Source organism: Arachis stenosperma, chromosome 1, assembly GCF_014773155.1.
Source record: "Arachis stenosperma cultivar V10309 chromosome 1, arast.V10309.gnm1.PFL2, whole genome shotgun sequence".
In the NCBI taxonomy this organism is placed as follows: domain Eukaryota; kingdom Viridiplantae; phylum Streptophyta; class Magnoliopsida; order Fabales; family Fabaceae; genus Arachis; species Arachis stenosperma.
Window position 1 is genome coordinate 82,325,079 of NC_080377.1, and position 15,329 is coordinate 82,340,407.

General features: G+C 39.3%; 1 non-coding gene across 1 annotated transcript; it reads right to left on the reverse strand.

The window, feature by feature from the left end:
- Positions 1-473: 473 nt before the first annotated feature.
- On the reverse strand, positions 474-581 carry LOC130953031 (small nucleolar RNA R71). Its single transcript, XR_009075209.1, has one exon. It is a non-coding gene; the product is annotated as a small nucleolar RNA R71 (small nucleolar RNA).
- Positions 582-15,329: the final 14,748 nt, after the last annotated feature.

Sequence of the window (15,329 nt, forward strand, 5' to 3'; positions counted from 1 at the left end):
AGCTAAGAGAAGCTAAAGCACAACTCTCTATAGAGGACCTAACAGAAATCTTCAAAGAAAAAGAACCCATGGCAGCCGAAAACAATAATAATGCCAACAATGCAAGGAAGGTGCTGGGTGACTTTACTGCACCTACTCCCGACTTCTATGGGAGAAGCATCTCTATCGCTGCCATTGGAGCAAACAACTTTGAGCTTAAGCCTTAATTAGTTTCTCTAATGCAACAGAATTGCAAGTTCCGTGGACTTCCATTGGAAGATCCTCATCAGTTTTTAGCTGAATTCTTGCAAATTTGTGACACTGTCAAGACTAATGGGGTTGACCCTGAGGTCTACAGACTTATGCTATTCCCTTTTGCTCTAAGAGACAGAGCTAGGATATGGTTGGACTTACAACCTAAAAAAAGCCTGAACTCTTGGGAAAAGCTAGTCAATGCCTTCTTGGCAAAGTTCTTTCCACCTCAAAAATTGAGTAAGCTTAGAGTGGAAGTCCAAACCTTCAGACAGAAGGAAGGTTAATCCCTCTATGAAGCTTGGGAAAGATACAAACAATTGATCAGAAAGTGTCCTTCTGATATGCTTTCTGAATGGAGCATCATAGGTATCTTCTATGATGGTCTGTCTGAACTGTCCAAGATGTCATTGGATAGCTCTGCTGGAAGATCTCATCATCTGAAGAAGACGCCTGCAGAAGCTCAAGAACTCATTGAAATGGTTACAAATAACCAATTCATGTACACTTCTGAAAGGAATCCTGTGAACAATGGGACGAATCAGAAGAAATGAGTTCTTGAGATTGATACTCTGAATACCATATTAGCTCAGAACAAAATATTGACTCAGCAAGTCAATATGATTTCTCAATGTCTGTCTAGAACGCAAGCTACACCAGGCAGTACTAAGGATGCTTCATCTGAAGAAGAAACTTATGATCCTGAGAACCCTTCAATGGAAGAGGTGAATTACATAGGAGAACCCTATGGAAACACCTATAATTCTTCATGGAGAAATCTTCCAAATCTCTCATGGAAGGATCAATAAAGACCTCAACAAGGTTTCAACAAGAATAATGGTGGAAGAAACAGGTTTAGCAATGGCAAGCCTTTTCCATCATCTTCTCAGCAACAGACAGAGAATTCTAAGCAGAGCCACTCTGACTTAGCAACCATGGTCTCTGATCTAATCAAAACCACTCAAAGCTTCATGACTGAAACAAGGTCCTCCATTAGGAATTTGGAGGCACAAGTGGGACAGCTGAGCAAGAAAATTATTGAACTCCCTCCTAGTACTCTTCCAAGCATTACATAAGAGAATCCAAAAGGAGAATGCAAGGCCATTAACATGACCCACATGGCCGAATTTGGAGAGGAGGAAGAGGCAGTGAGCGCCACTGAGGAAGACCTCAATGGACGTCCACTGACCTCCAATGAGGAACCATGGGAATCTGAGGCTCATAATGAGACCATAGAGATTCCATTGGATTTACTTCTGCCATTCATGAGCTCTGAAGAGTATTCTTCCTCTGAAGAGGATGAAGATGTCACTGAAGAGCAAGTTGCTAAATATCTTGGAGCAATCATGAAGCTAAATGACAAGTTATTTGGTAATGAGACTTGGGAGGATGAACCTCATTTACTCACCAAAGAACTGGATGACTTGTCTAGGCAGAGATTACCTTAAAAGAGACAGGACCCCGGAAAGTTCTCAATACCTTGTACCATAGGCACCATGACCTTTGAGAAGGCTCTGTGTGACCTAGGGTCAAGTATAAACCTCATGCTTCTCTCTGTAATGGAGAAGCTAGAGTTCTTTGAGGTACAAGTTGCAAGAATCTCACTAGAGATGGCAGACAATTCCAGAAAACAAGCTTATGGACTTGTAGAGGATATTCTGGTGAAAGTTGAAGACCATTACATCCTTGCTGATTTCATAGTCCTAGAGACTGGGAAGTGCATGGATGAATCCATCATCCTTGGCAGACCCTTCCTAGCCACAGCAAAGGCTGTGATTGATGTTGACAGAGGAGAATTGATCATTCAAGTGAATGAAGAATCCTTGGTGTTTAAGGCTCAAGGATATCCCTCTGCTACCATGGAGAGGAAGCATGAAGAGCTTCTCTCAAAACAGAGTCAAACAGAGCTCCAACAGTCATACTCTAAGTTTGGTGTTGGGAGGCCACAACCAACTTCTAAGTTTGGTGTTGAACCCCCACATTCAAACTCTAAGTTTGGTGTTAGGAGGTTCCAACATTGCTCTGAGCATCTGTGAGGCTCCATGAGAGCCCACTGTCAAGCTACTAACATTAAAGAAGCGCTTGTTGGGAGGCAACCCAATGTTATATTTATCTAATTTCCTTTGTTATTTTATAATTTCTATAGGTTGATGATCATGGGAAGTTACAAAATCAATTGAAAAAGCAAAAACAGAATGAAAAACAGAAAGAAAAACAGCACACCCTGGAGGAAAACCTTGCTGGCATTTAAACGCCAGTAAGGGCAGCAAATGGGCGTTTAACGCCCAGTCTGGCACCATTCTGGGCGTTTAACGCCAGAAAGAGGCACCAGACTGGCGTTAAACACCAGGAAAGGGCAAGAAGCTGGCGTTAAACGCCAGAAATGGGCACCAGCCCGGCGTTTAATGCCAGAATTGGCATAAAGAGCATTTTTGCTCGCCACTTGGTGCAGGGATGAATTTTCCTTGACACCTCAGGATCTGTGGACCCCACAGGATCCCCACCTACCCCACCACTCTCTCTCTCTTCTTCACCCATTCACCAATCACCTCAACACCTCTTCCCCAAAACCCCTCACCTATCAAATCCCACTATTCTCTTCACCACTCACATCCATCCTTCATAAAACCCCACCTACCTTACCATTCAAATTCAAACAACTTTTCCTCCCAAACCCACCCATACATGACCGAACCCTACCCCTCTCTCCACCCCTATATAAACCCATCTTCACCCCCTCATTTTCACACAACCTAAACACTACTTCTCCCCCTTGGCCGAACCACAAAGCCACCTCCATCTCCTCCATTTCTTCTTCTTTTACTCTCTTCTTTCTTCTTTTGCTCGAGGACGAGCAAACCTTCTAAGTTTGGTATGGTAAAAGCATTGCTTTTTATTTTTCCATAACCATTTATGGCATCTAAGGCCGGAGAAACCTCTAGAAAGAGGAAAGGGAAGGCAAAAGCTTCCACCTCCGAGTCATGGGAGATGGAGAGATTCATCTCAAGGGTGCATCAAGACCACTTCTATGAAGTTGTGGCCATGAAGAAGGTGATCCCCGAGGTCCCTTTTCAAACTCAAAAAAGGGTCAACTTTGATCAAAGGTTGGACCAAGTCCTCATAGACATTTGTGAAGATGGCGCTCAATGGAAGAGAGATTCAAGAGGGAAGCCGGTTCAACTGAGAAGGCATGACCTCAAGCCCATGGCTAGGGGATGGTTGGAGTTTATCCAACGCTCAATCATTCTCACTAGCAACCGGTCCGAAGTTACCATAGACCAGGCCATCATGATTCATAGCATCATGATTGGAGAGGAAGTAGAAGTTCATGAGGTTATAGCCCAAGAACTTTATAAGGTGGCGGACAAGTCCTCTACCTTGGCAAGGTTAGCCTTTCCTCATCTCATTTGTCACCTCTGTTATTCAGTTGGAATTGACATAGAGGGAGACATCCTCATTGATGAGGACAAGCCCATCACTAAGAAAAGGATGGAGCAAACAAAAGATCCCACTCATCATTAAATCCCTGAGATACCTCAAGGGATGCACTTTCCTCCACAAAAATATTGGGAGCAAATCAACACCTCCCTAGGAGAAGTGAGTTCCAACATGGGACAACTAAGGGTGGAGCACCAAGAACATTCCATCCTCCTCCATGAAATTAGAGAAGATCAAAGAATCATGAGAGAGGAGCAACAAAGGCAAGGAAGAGACATTGAGAAGCTCAAGCACTCCATAAGATCTTCAAGATGAAGAACAAGCCGCCATCACTAAGGTGGACCCGTTCTTTAATTTCCTTGTTCTTTATTTTCCTGTTTTTTTCGAATTCTCATGCTTATGTTTATCTATGTTTGTGTCTTATGATCATTAGTGTCTTAGTGTCTATGCCTTAAAGTTATGAATGTCCTATGAATCCATCACCTTTCTTAAATGAAAAATGTTCTTAATTGAAAAAGAGAAGAATTACATGAATTTTGAATTTTATAACAGATTAATTATTTTGATGTGGTGGCAATACTTTTGATTTCTGAATGTATGCTTAAACAGTGCATATGTCTTTTGAATTTGTTGTTCATGAATGTTGGCTCTTGAAAGAATGATGAAAAAGGAGACATGTTACTGAGGATCTGAAAAATCATAACAATGATTCTTGAAGCAAGAAAAAGCAGTGAATACAAAAAAAAAACAAAAAAAAGGGGAGGAAAAAGAAAAAAAAAGAAAGAAAAAAATAATAAAGTCATGATCCAAGGCAAAAAGAGTGTGCTTAAGAACCCTGGACACCTTTAATTGGGGACTCTAGCAAAGCTAAGTCACAATCTGAAAAAGTTCACCCAATTATGTGTCTGTGGCATGTATGTATCCGGTGGTAATACTGGAAGACAAAGTGCTTTGGGCCACGGCCAAGACTCATAAAGTAGCTGTGTTCAAGAATCATCATACTTAACTAGGAGAATCAATAACACTATCTAGATTCTGAGTTCCCATAGAAGCCAATCATTCTGAATTTCAAAGGATAAAGTGAGATGACAAAACTATTCAGAGGCAAAAAGCTAAAAGCCCGGCTCATCTAATTAATACTAATCTTCATAGATATTTTTGGAATTCATTGTATATTCTCTTCTTTTTATCTTATTTGATTTTTAGTTGCTTGGGGACAAGCAACAATTTAAGTTTGGTGTTTTGATGAGTGGATAATTTATACGGTTTTTGGCATTGTTTTTAGTATATTTTTAGTATGTTTTAGTTAGTTTTTATGATATTTTTATTAGTTTTTAGTTAAAATTCACTTTTCTGGACTTTACTATGAGTTTGTGTGTTTTTCTGTGATTTCAGATATTTTCTGGCTGAAATTGAGGGACCTGAGTAAAAATCTGATTCAGAAGCTGAAAAAGACTGCATATGCTGTTGGATTCTGACCTCCCTACACTTGAAGTGGATTTTCTGGAGCTACAGAAAACCAATTGGAGCGCTCTCAACTGCGTTGGAAAGTAGATATCCTGGGCTTTCCAGCAATGTTTAATAGTCCATACTTTATCCGAGATTTGATGGCCCAAACCGGCGTTCCAAATCAGCTCAAAACTGCCAGGTGTTAAACGCCGGAACTGGCACAAGAATGAGAGTTAAACGCCCAAACTGGCACAAAAGCTGGCGTTTAACTCCAAGAAAAGTCTCTACACATGAAAGCTTCATTCAATGCTCAGCCCAAGCACACACCAAGTGGGCCCGGAAGTGGATTTTTATGTCATTTACTCATCTTTGTAAACCTTAGGCTACTAGTTCTTTATAAATAAGACCTTTTGCTATTGTATTTTGATCTGGGTTCTTCTGGTTACCTCTCCGGGGCCGAAGCCAATGATCACCATTATCACTTATGTATTTTCAACGGTGGAGTTTCTACACACCATAGATTAAGGTGTGGAGCTCTGCTGTACCTCGAGTATTAATGCAATTACTATTGTTCTTCTATTCAATTCAGCTTATTCTTGTTCTAAGATATCACTTGTTCCTCAACTTAATGAATGTGATGATCCGTGACACTCATCATCATTCTCACCTATGAACGTGTGCCTGACAACCATCTCCGTTCTACCTTAGATTGAGTGGATATCTCTTGGATCCCTTAATCGGAATCTTCGTGGTATAAGCTAGAATTGATGGCGGCATTCAAGAGAATCCGGAAGGTCTAAACCTTGTCTGTGGTATTCTGAGTAGGATTCAATGATTGAATGACTGTGACGAGCTTCAAACTCCTGAAGGCTGGGCGTTAGTGACAGACGCAAAAGAATCACTGGATTCTATTCCAACCTGATTGAGAACCGACAGATGATTCGCCGTGCTGTGACAGAGCGCGTTGAACATTTTCACTGAGAGGACGGGACTGTAGCCACTGACAATGATGATGCCCAACATACAGCTTGCCATGGAAAGGAGTAAGAAGGATTGGATGAAGACAGTAGGAAAGCAGAGAGACGGAAGGGACAAAGCATCTCCATACACTTATCTGAAATTCTCACCAATGAATTACATAAGTATCTCTATCCTTATTTTATGTTTTAGTTATTAATCTTCCATAACCATTTGAATCCGCCTGACTGAGATTTACAAGATGACCATAGCTTGCTTCATACCAACAATCTCTGTGGGATCGACCCTTACTCGCGTAAGGTTTATTACTTGGACGACCCAGTGCACTTGCTGGTTAGTTGTGCGAAGTTGTGATAAAGAGTTGAGATTGCAATAGAGCGTACCATGTTGATGGCGCCATTGATGATCACAATTTTTTGCGCCAATTATGAAAGCATGATTATGAATGAATGGATTTCTCCACTTTATAGTCTCTAATCTGTGTTTTCTGGACCGTAAACTGGGTCGAAAATAGCCCAGAATTCGCTAGAGAAGAAATCTGCCACACTGATTTTCGTCACTGCGATGCATCCGCGTGGAGCACGCGTTCGCGTTGCCTATCTGTACAGCCACTATGAGAAATTATATATCAAATCGAAGCCCCGGACGTTAGCTTTCCAACGCAAGTAGAACCGCATCATTTGGACTTCTGTAGCTCAAGTTATGATCGTTTTAGTGAGAGAGGATCAGGCTGACAGCTTTGCAGTTCCTTCAATTTCTTGTATTCCTTCCACTTTTGCATGCTTCCTTTCCATCCTGTAAACCATTCCTGCCCTGTAATTCCTGAAATCACTTAACACACATATCAAGGCATCTAATGGTAATAAGAGAGGATTTAAAATTAACTAAATTAAGACCAAAGAAACATGCTTTCAATCATAGCACAAAATTAGGAAAGAAAATGTAAAACCATGCAAACCATATGAATAAGTGGGCAAAGGCTTGATAAAGACCACTCAATTGAGCACAAGATAAACCATAAAATAGTGGTTTATCAACCTCCCCACACTTAAACATTAGCATGTCCTCATGCTAAGCTCAAGAGAACTAAAAGAGTGAAGATGAATGATAGAATGTATGAAATGCATCCTGTCTATCTGAATACAACTAAATGCAAAGATGTTTCTACCTACTTGGTTAAAAGTAAATAAGTTCTCCAAGACAAAAATAATTCAAATTCCACTAATTCAAATCATACAGTGAAAACAAGTAAACTTGTAAGAAGATAGCTCATGAAAGTAGGGAACATAGAATCAAGCATTGAACCCTCACTGATAGTGTATATCACTCTAGTCTCTCAAGTGTATAGGGTAATCCACTCTACTCTTCCCTAGTCATACTTTCTAAACTTTGTTCTTCATCTAATCAATCAACAAATATTTAATGTATACATACAAACATCATGAGGTCTTTTTCAAGGTTGTAATGGGGCTAAGGTAAGGGTAAGGGTATATATATAAGGCTAAGTGAGCTAAATAATTGAATCCTTAATTAGTCTAAGATCTCACCTAACATATAGATACTTTATACAATTTAAAATGCTTTACCTAGCTACTCAAATTTTTCCCACTTTTGTATTACATGCTCATGTATCAAACTTATTTTTGAATTTTGTCACGTGTGCATTGATTCTTTTTTTTATTTGGGGTAATATTTTTTTATTATTATTATTTTTTTTGTATCCCCTTATTCTATTACTTAAAAATTTTTTTTTTCAATGCACATGGTAATTTAATTATTTTGATTTCATATGAGCATGCTTCCCAAATTTTCAAATAACTTATTCAAATTAATTCCCTACTTTTTTTTTTCTATCATCCCATGTTCTCGTAAAATTCTCCACACTTAAATTTTGCACAATATTTATCTTAAGCTAACCAAGGATTCAACTTGGGATTTTTATTTTGTTTTTCTGCTTAAGGCTAGTAATGTGGTTATAAAACAAGAGGGGATTTAAAGGCTCAAGGGGGCTAACAAGGGTGATGTAAAAGGTAGGCTAATTTAGGAATGGTGAGCTAAAATCAAATAATGGCCTCAATCATATGCAAGTATGTAAATATACTAAATAATGGACATATAGAATGGAACAAAGCAAAGATTGCAATCATAGAGAAGAAAACACACAAGAATAAAATATTATGGTTAAATAATGTAACCATACAATTAAGCTCAAATCTTACAGGTTGTGTGTTCTAGCTTTTATCTATGTTCCAAATAAAACTTCCAAACAAGTTTTTCAAACAGTTTAATTCAAATTAGTGAAATGTTATAAAAATTTTCTTGAAAAAGAAAATATTACTTCAACCAAGTGGTAAAATATGCACAAAATCAAATAGATATGCAATCAAACATGCAAATGCAACAATGAAAAACAAAAATTGGTGTTGAGATGGGACTAACTGACCCGTGGAGATCGGTATCGACCTCCCCACACTTAAAGATTGCACCGTCCTCGGTGCATGCAAAGATGTGCAGGTGGGCGGGGGTTGTGGTTCCTCAGCTGTTGCTCGTTGTAGAAGCTTTCTCTTTATCCGTCCTAGTGGCCATCCTGAAAAGGGAGAAGAGAAAGGGACATGAAGTCAAAGGGATAGAGCAAAGAGCAGGGTGGTACGAGTGATAATCATGCCAAGTAAGGAAAATAGTGAATGAAAAACATGGTCGCGATTCCATGTAATCAGTTCATCAATGGAAATATAGGGCATGATAAATTGAGGCATTTAGATGCAAGATGTTTATTGGCATACTGGCAAAGGCATGAGTAGCATAAATCAAGCATTAAGAGCCATAATGTATTATTAGTCATGAGAAACTAACAATAACGTTTGTATTGACAATTATATTCAATTAATAAAATATTGGAAAGGGTTTTGTGAAAAGCAGGCATTAGAGTAGAAGGATAGAAGATACTGAAAAACAATGTATAATGCCATATGGGCGTTTTCACAAACACTTAGCATGCATGGTAAATAAGTTATTGAATGTATTAAATTGAACATGCAAGCAATCCTTTAAAAAGTAATATATAATTGTCAAACAATTCACAAAAATATAGAAAATAATGACCCAAATAAATTACTAACACCAATGAAAATAATGCAATGAGTGAAAGTATGCAAATAAATTAAATAAAATGAAAGAAAAGAAGAATAAGAAGTGAAAGAAAGGAAGAAGAGGTAAGTAAGAAAGAGGTAACGAAAAATTAGAATTGGGGGAGAAAAGATAAAATTTTGGCACGGATTAGGATAAGCTGTGCAGCGCAAGCGACGCGGACGCGTGGGGGACGCGTTCGCGCGTGTTGCGTTTTAAGTTAATCGACGCGATCGCGTTAGTCACGCGGACGCGTGACTTGTTTTATGCGACTGGCGCGAGGGCAGCCTCACACCCGCACAACTCTCTGTTCAAAAATCTTATTTTGCCAAAATATGGGTGATGCAATCGCGTGGGTCATGCGATGGTATGAGTGGCCAATATTGGGATATGACGCGGATGCGTGGGGCATGCGTTCGCGTGGTAGGGAATGTGTGTCTAGCACTAATCCAGCACCACTCGAGCATAACTTTCGTCTATGCACTCTTTTTACGTCGATTACAAGGTCACGCGGCCGCGTGGGTGATGCGGACGCGTGGGAGGCATTCGCATGTGACGCGGATGCGTCAGCGATGCGTTCACGTGGGGCAATTTGTGCCACGGACATGCCTCCAGCCACGCTCTTGCGTGACTCTCTGTTCGATTTGTTTTCTTCCCAACGCACCTATGACGCGGACGCGTCAGCGACGCTGTCGCGTCGGGTGCGATTTTTTTTATGCAGTATGCAGAAATGCAAAATGCAATGAATGTCATGCAAAAATTTCAGGTTCAATAAAAATTCGAAAACAGACTAAAATTAAAACTAAAAAGAGAACGATCATACCATGGTGGGTTGTCTCCCACCTAGCACTTTTAGTTAAAGTCCTTAAGTTGGACATTCTGGTGAGCTCCTTGTTATGGTGGCTTGTGCTTGTACTGATCCAGGAATCTCCACCAGTGTTTGGAATTCCAGTAGCCTCTGGGATTCCAAACTAGGCACAGAAAGCCTTCAAGTAAGTTAAAGCAAGTGACAAGGCCCCAAGAGTATTGATTTCTAGATTGAATTCCGGGGTCCCAAACATTGCTTTTGCACCCGTCTTCTTGTTGATCATTAGTGTTCCAACCGGGTGGCAAGCAATCTGAATTCTCACTAAAGCGGCCAAACAACTTCCTAGACCCATTCAGTTGAGCCTTACACCAACCTTTGCGTTTAAATTTTGAGCACACAACCATGTTGAACCTTGCAGGATAAATCTTATCACTGACCATCTTCTTCTTACTCTTAATGCCACAGAGAGCTCTAAGTTGACCATCCGTCTCCAGTAGCCCATATTCAAGTGGAATTAGAAAGCTAAGGGATATGAATTTTACCCACTTGAATGTTGTGAAGGATGATGGCAACTTAGGGGGAGGTTTTTCTAATGAACGTGCAGGCTCCACTTCCTTGTGCTCTTCTTCGACATCTTCCACCTCTTTGCAATCTTCTTTAATATCAACCTCTTCCTCTTGGTGGATTTCTTCCAATTCAATTTCTTCTTCATTTTGCACCAAGGGCATGGGAGGTTGTGCTTCTTCTTCTTTAATCTCCATGTCAAGTCTAATGGGAGAGGATTCAAATGTAGATAAGAATTCATTAATGATTGAATCCATCTCTTAATCATCTCCTTCAAAGTCTTCAACTATGATATGCTTTGGAGGTTGTACACCCTCCTCAACATCAGCTTCAAACATCTTTGAAGGATGCTCTATAACTTGACTTTCCCATGGAGGTTCAACATCTCCTAAGTCTTCAACCACTGCCTCCTCTTCTTTTTCAATAATTCCGGCTTCTTCCACTTGTTCCAATATCAAATCGTGCTGCTCACTATCCATCGGAGTGACCAATTTCTCCTTCCTGCTACGTTCTTCAGTAGATTTCCCATATGAAGCCATGGGGGTTCTTTGAATGTCCGAATGTTGGAAAGGTAATTGATTTCTTGCTTGATCCAGGTATTTAAGTATAAAATCGTATTCATCCTTGATGATTTCCTGTTCAACCATTTCTTCACCTTCAAGTACAAAATCCTCCTTGTTGTCTTCCTTCACTAGTTCTTCAACCGCGCTGTCAACTTCAAGGGTCTCTACTACCTTCACCTTTAGTGCCTCCTCTAGCTCCTTATGAAGTATGGATTTGCGAAGATGATCCTTTCTCTCTTGTTCTATGTCAATAGTATCAGTGGGATCATGTTGCTCTTGGATTGATGGATGTTGGCGCTCTTCCATGGATGGTGGTGATGGGATGGGTGGATCATTATGTGGTTGAGATGGAAGTGTAGTGGAGCTTGAGGGTTGAATATTGGGTGTAGAGGGTTGGCCCATGCGGGATATAAGTGCTTGAAGAGTAGATGTGAGACTAGTGATAGAGGCAAGTTTGCTTTCCATGGAGGTTTAGGGTGGATAGGAGGGTTCATTTGTTGGGAGAAAAGGTTCATAACACGGAAGTGGTTCCTCTTGTTAAGGATATAGAGATGGTGTATATTGAGGTGGTGGTTTTGGGTATGGTTCATATGGTGGTTGGTGTGGTGAATGAGGATTGGGGTCATATGGAGGTGAATGGTGGAAAAGGGCTTGTGAGTGTGGTGGTTCAAAGTTATGTTGTGAGGATGGTCTCTAAGCATACGGTGGGGCTTGTTGGTAGCTACTAGGCGGTCCACCATATCTATCAGCTTGGTATGCATTGTAGGATGGTCTTTGTCTGTGATATCTAAAAGGGTGTTGTTGCCTAAAGGGTTTATCAGATCCTCTTGGCTCCGTCCATCTTTGATTGCTTTGACCTTGATGCATATTCCTGTTATAACTTCCATTCCTTGCAACAAAATTAGAACTAAACTCAAAGCGAGAGGGGTGAGAATTCATAGTAGTTATCAGAAATAAGGGGGAAAAAGGAGAAACAAATAAACAAGTAAAAGAAAAATATTTTTGTATTATTATTTTTTTTTTCAAAAAATATTTACAATAACTTATAATAAGGCACACGTTTGCAATTCCCCGGCAACGGCGCCATTTTGAAGAGAGGAGTTTTGCGTGGTCTAGAATTAGAATAAATTCCCGTTGCAAGTATAGCTTCTAAACCAACAAAAGTCCTTTCTTACAAATGTTTTGGTTGTCACAAGTAACAAACCCTTTTAAAATTGATAACCGAGTATTCAAACCTCGGGTCGTCTTCTCAAGGAATTGCAGGGAGGTATGTTCTTATTATTGGTTATGGGTTTTGTAAATTGGGGTTTTGAAAGTGAGGAACAAGTAAATTAAATGACAAATAAAATAAATAATTAACTATAAAATAAACTCTTGGCAAGATATGAAAATTCGGAAGTCCTATCCTAGTTACTCCTATAAGAATGGAAGTTAATCCCACTTAGTTAACCTTTGCGTAAGCAAGGGAGAGTCAAGTGAACCAATTGGTTAGATTTTCCAAGTCCTAGCCAACTCATAAGGAAAGACTAGAGTTAGTGGAATTCCAGTTAATTAGCCGACATAACAATCAATCATGAATAGTTGATAACTCAAGAGCTTCCAGTTAATCAATTAAAGACAATAATATAAAAGCTAAATAAGAATCTTAAATATCTGGAATACCTCAAATAACATTCATTCAAAGCAGTCAAATCTAACATGGAAAATATTCATAAGCCAATTGGGCAACATAAATAATCAACTAAAGGAATAAATAAAAGTAGAAAATAAATTAAAGGAACATTGAACCTGAGATGAAGAAGTTGAAATCCTAATCCTAATCCTAATCCTAAATCCTAAGAGAGAGGAGAGAACCTCTCTCTCTAAAAACTACATCTAAATTATGAAAAGTGTATTATGAAAGCATGATTATGAATGAATGGATTCCCCCACTTTATAGCCTCTAATCTGTGTTTTCTGGGCCACAAACTGGGTCGAAAACAGCCCAGAAATCGTTGGAGAAGAAATCTGCCACGCTGATTTTCGTCCCTGCGATACGTCCGAGTGGAGCACGCGTTCGCGTCGCCTATCTGTACGGCCACTATGACAAATTATATATCAAATCGAAGCCCCGAACGTTAGCTTTCCAACGCAAGTAGAACCGCATCATTTGGACCTGTGTAGCTCAAGTTATGATCGTTTTAGTGCAAGAGGGTCAGGCTGACAGCTTTGCAGTTCCTTCAACTTCTTGTATTCCTTCCACTTTTGCATGCTTCCTTTCCATCCTCTAAGCCATTCCTGCCCTGTAATTCCTGAAATCACTTAACACACATATCAAGGCATCTAATGGTAATAAGAGAGGATTTAAAATTAACTAAATTAAGACCAAAGAAACATGCTTTCAATCATAGCACAAAATCAGGAAAGAGAATGTGAAACCATGCAAATCATATGAATAAGTGGGAAAATGCTTGATAAAAACCACTCAATTGAGCACAAGATGAACCATAAAATAGTGGTTTATCACCCACCTTCTTCTTTCCCATTCATCATATTTGCTCGAGGATGAGCTAAACTCTTAAGTTTGGTGTTGCAAAAGCTCTGCTTTGTGACTTCTACCACTCTTAAGTATAGAAGAAGAGGGTGGAGCAAATTAGAGAGCATATGCACATGAACCTGTGCAGTCGCCTCAACAAAAACAAAGGAGAGGCATAAAAGAGATCAAGCACTACATTGGATCCTCAAGGAGGAGCACTAGCTACCATCATCCAGGTGGATTCGTTCTCTTTTACTCCTTTTCTATTATTTTTTTGTTTTCTGTCTGTTCATCAGTTCTCTTGTTCTTATTGCAAGATCATTTGCATTCGATGTCTTAAAATTTGTAAAATGTTTCGTATATCTCTCACACTGCTTAAATAAAAAATTTTTATTTGAAAAGAATTGAGAGATGCATAAATTTCAAGTCTAAAATAAGATTAGTTTAATTAGTTTAATGTGGTGTCATTTGCTTTTGTTTTCTGAATGTATGAAATAAACAGTGCATACTTGAAGCTGAAATCTATTAATGTTGGTTCTTGAAAGAATGATAATGAAAGTGAAGTATTATTGATAATCTAAAAAATCCAAAAAATTTATTCTTGAAGCAAGAAAAAGTAGCAAAAAGAAAAAGAAAAAGCTTGCATGCGAAAAAAAAAGGTGGCAAAAAATAAAAAGAAAGAAAAAAATAAAAATCAAGAAGAAAAAGACAATAACCCTTTAAACCAAAAGGCAAAGGTAAAAGGGCCCAAGGCTTTGAGCATCAGTGGTTAGGATGGCCCAAATGAATAAAATCCTGGCCTAAGCAGCTAAACCAAGCTGTCCCTAACCATGTGCTTGTGGTGTGATGGTGTCAAGTGAAAAGCTTGAGACTGAGCGGTTAAAGTCGTGATCAAAAGCAAAAATAGTGTGCTTAAGAACTCTGGTCAAAGACGAGTCACAATCTGAAAAGGTTCACCCAGGTAAAGTATCTGTGGCATGAATGTATCCGGTGGTAATACTGAAAAACAGAGTACTTAGGGTCAGGCCAAGAGTCAGAAAGCTGTGTTCAAAAATCAAAATAAGCTTAACTAAGAAAGACAATAATATCATCTGGATTCTAAGTTCCTAAAGATGCCAACATCTCTGAGTTTCAATGCATAGTGAGATCCACGTGGGCCCTATAAGTGGATTTTAGCACTAAATAGACTGTTTTACCCTTACTGGTCATTTGTTTAGTATTTAAAGAACTTAATTCATGTTATACGCACACTTTTACTTCACTTTTACCATCATACACATTTTACATTGTAGTTTCCTTTCAGTATGGGTTTCTAAACCCCCTAGGTTGAGGGGAGGACCCCAATTGAGTCTTATTAATTAATAAAAGTACTACAGTTTGTCTTCGATCCGTGTTTGATTAATTCTAAGATGTATATTCGTACTTCATTGAGGTGAATAGGATAATCTAACCAATTAGCTCTGTTCATCACATTAAGACGAACATGCCTGATAAACACTCGCGTCTACTTGGGTCAGAATGCGTCTTTCACCGGACAAAGACGACCGACAGCTTGAATATACATCTCCCAGACAGCTAATCCATGATTTCGTTGGGGACTTCTCGAGACAGCAGTTCAGCTAATTTTCAGGGAGATTAGGGTCTCTGTGGTAGAGGC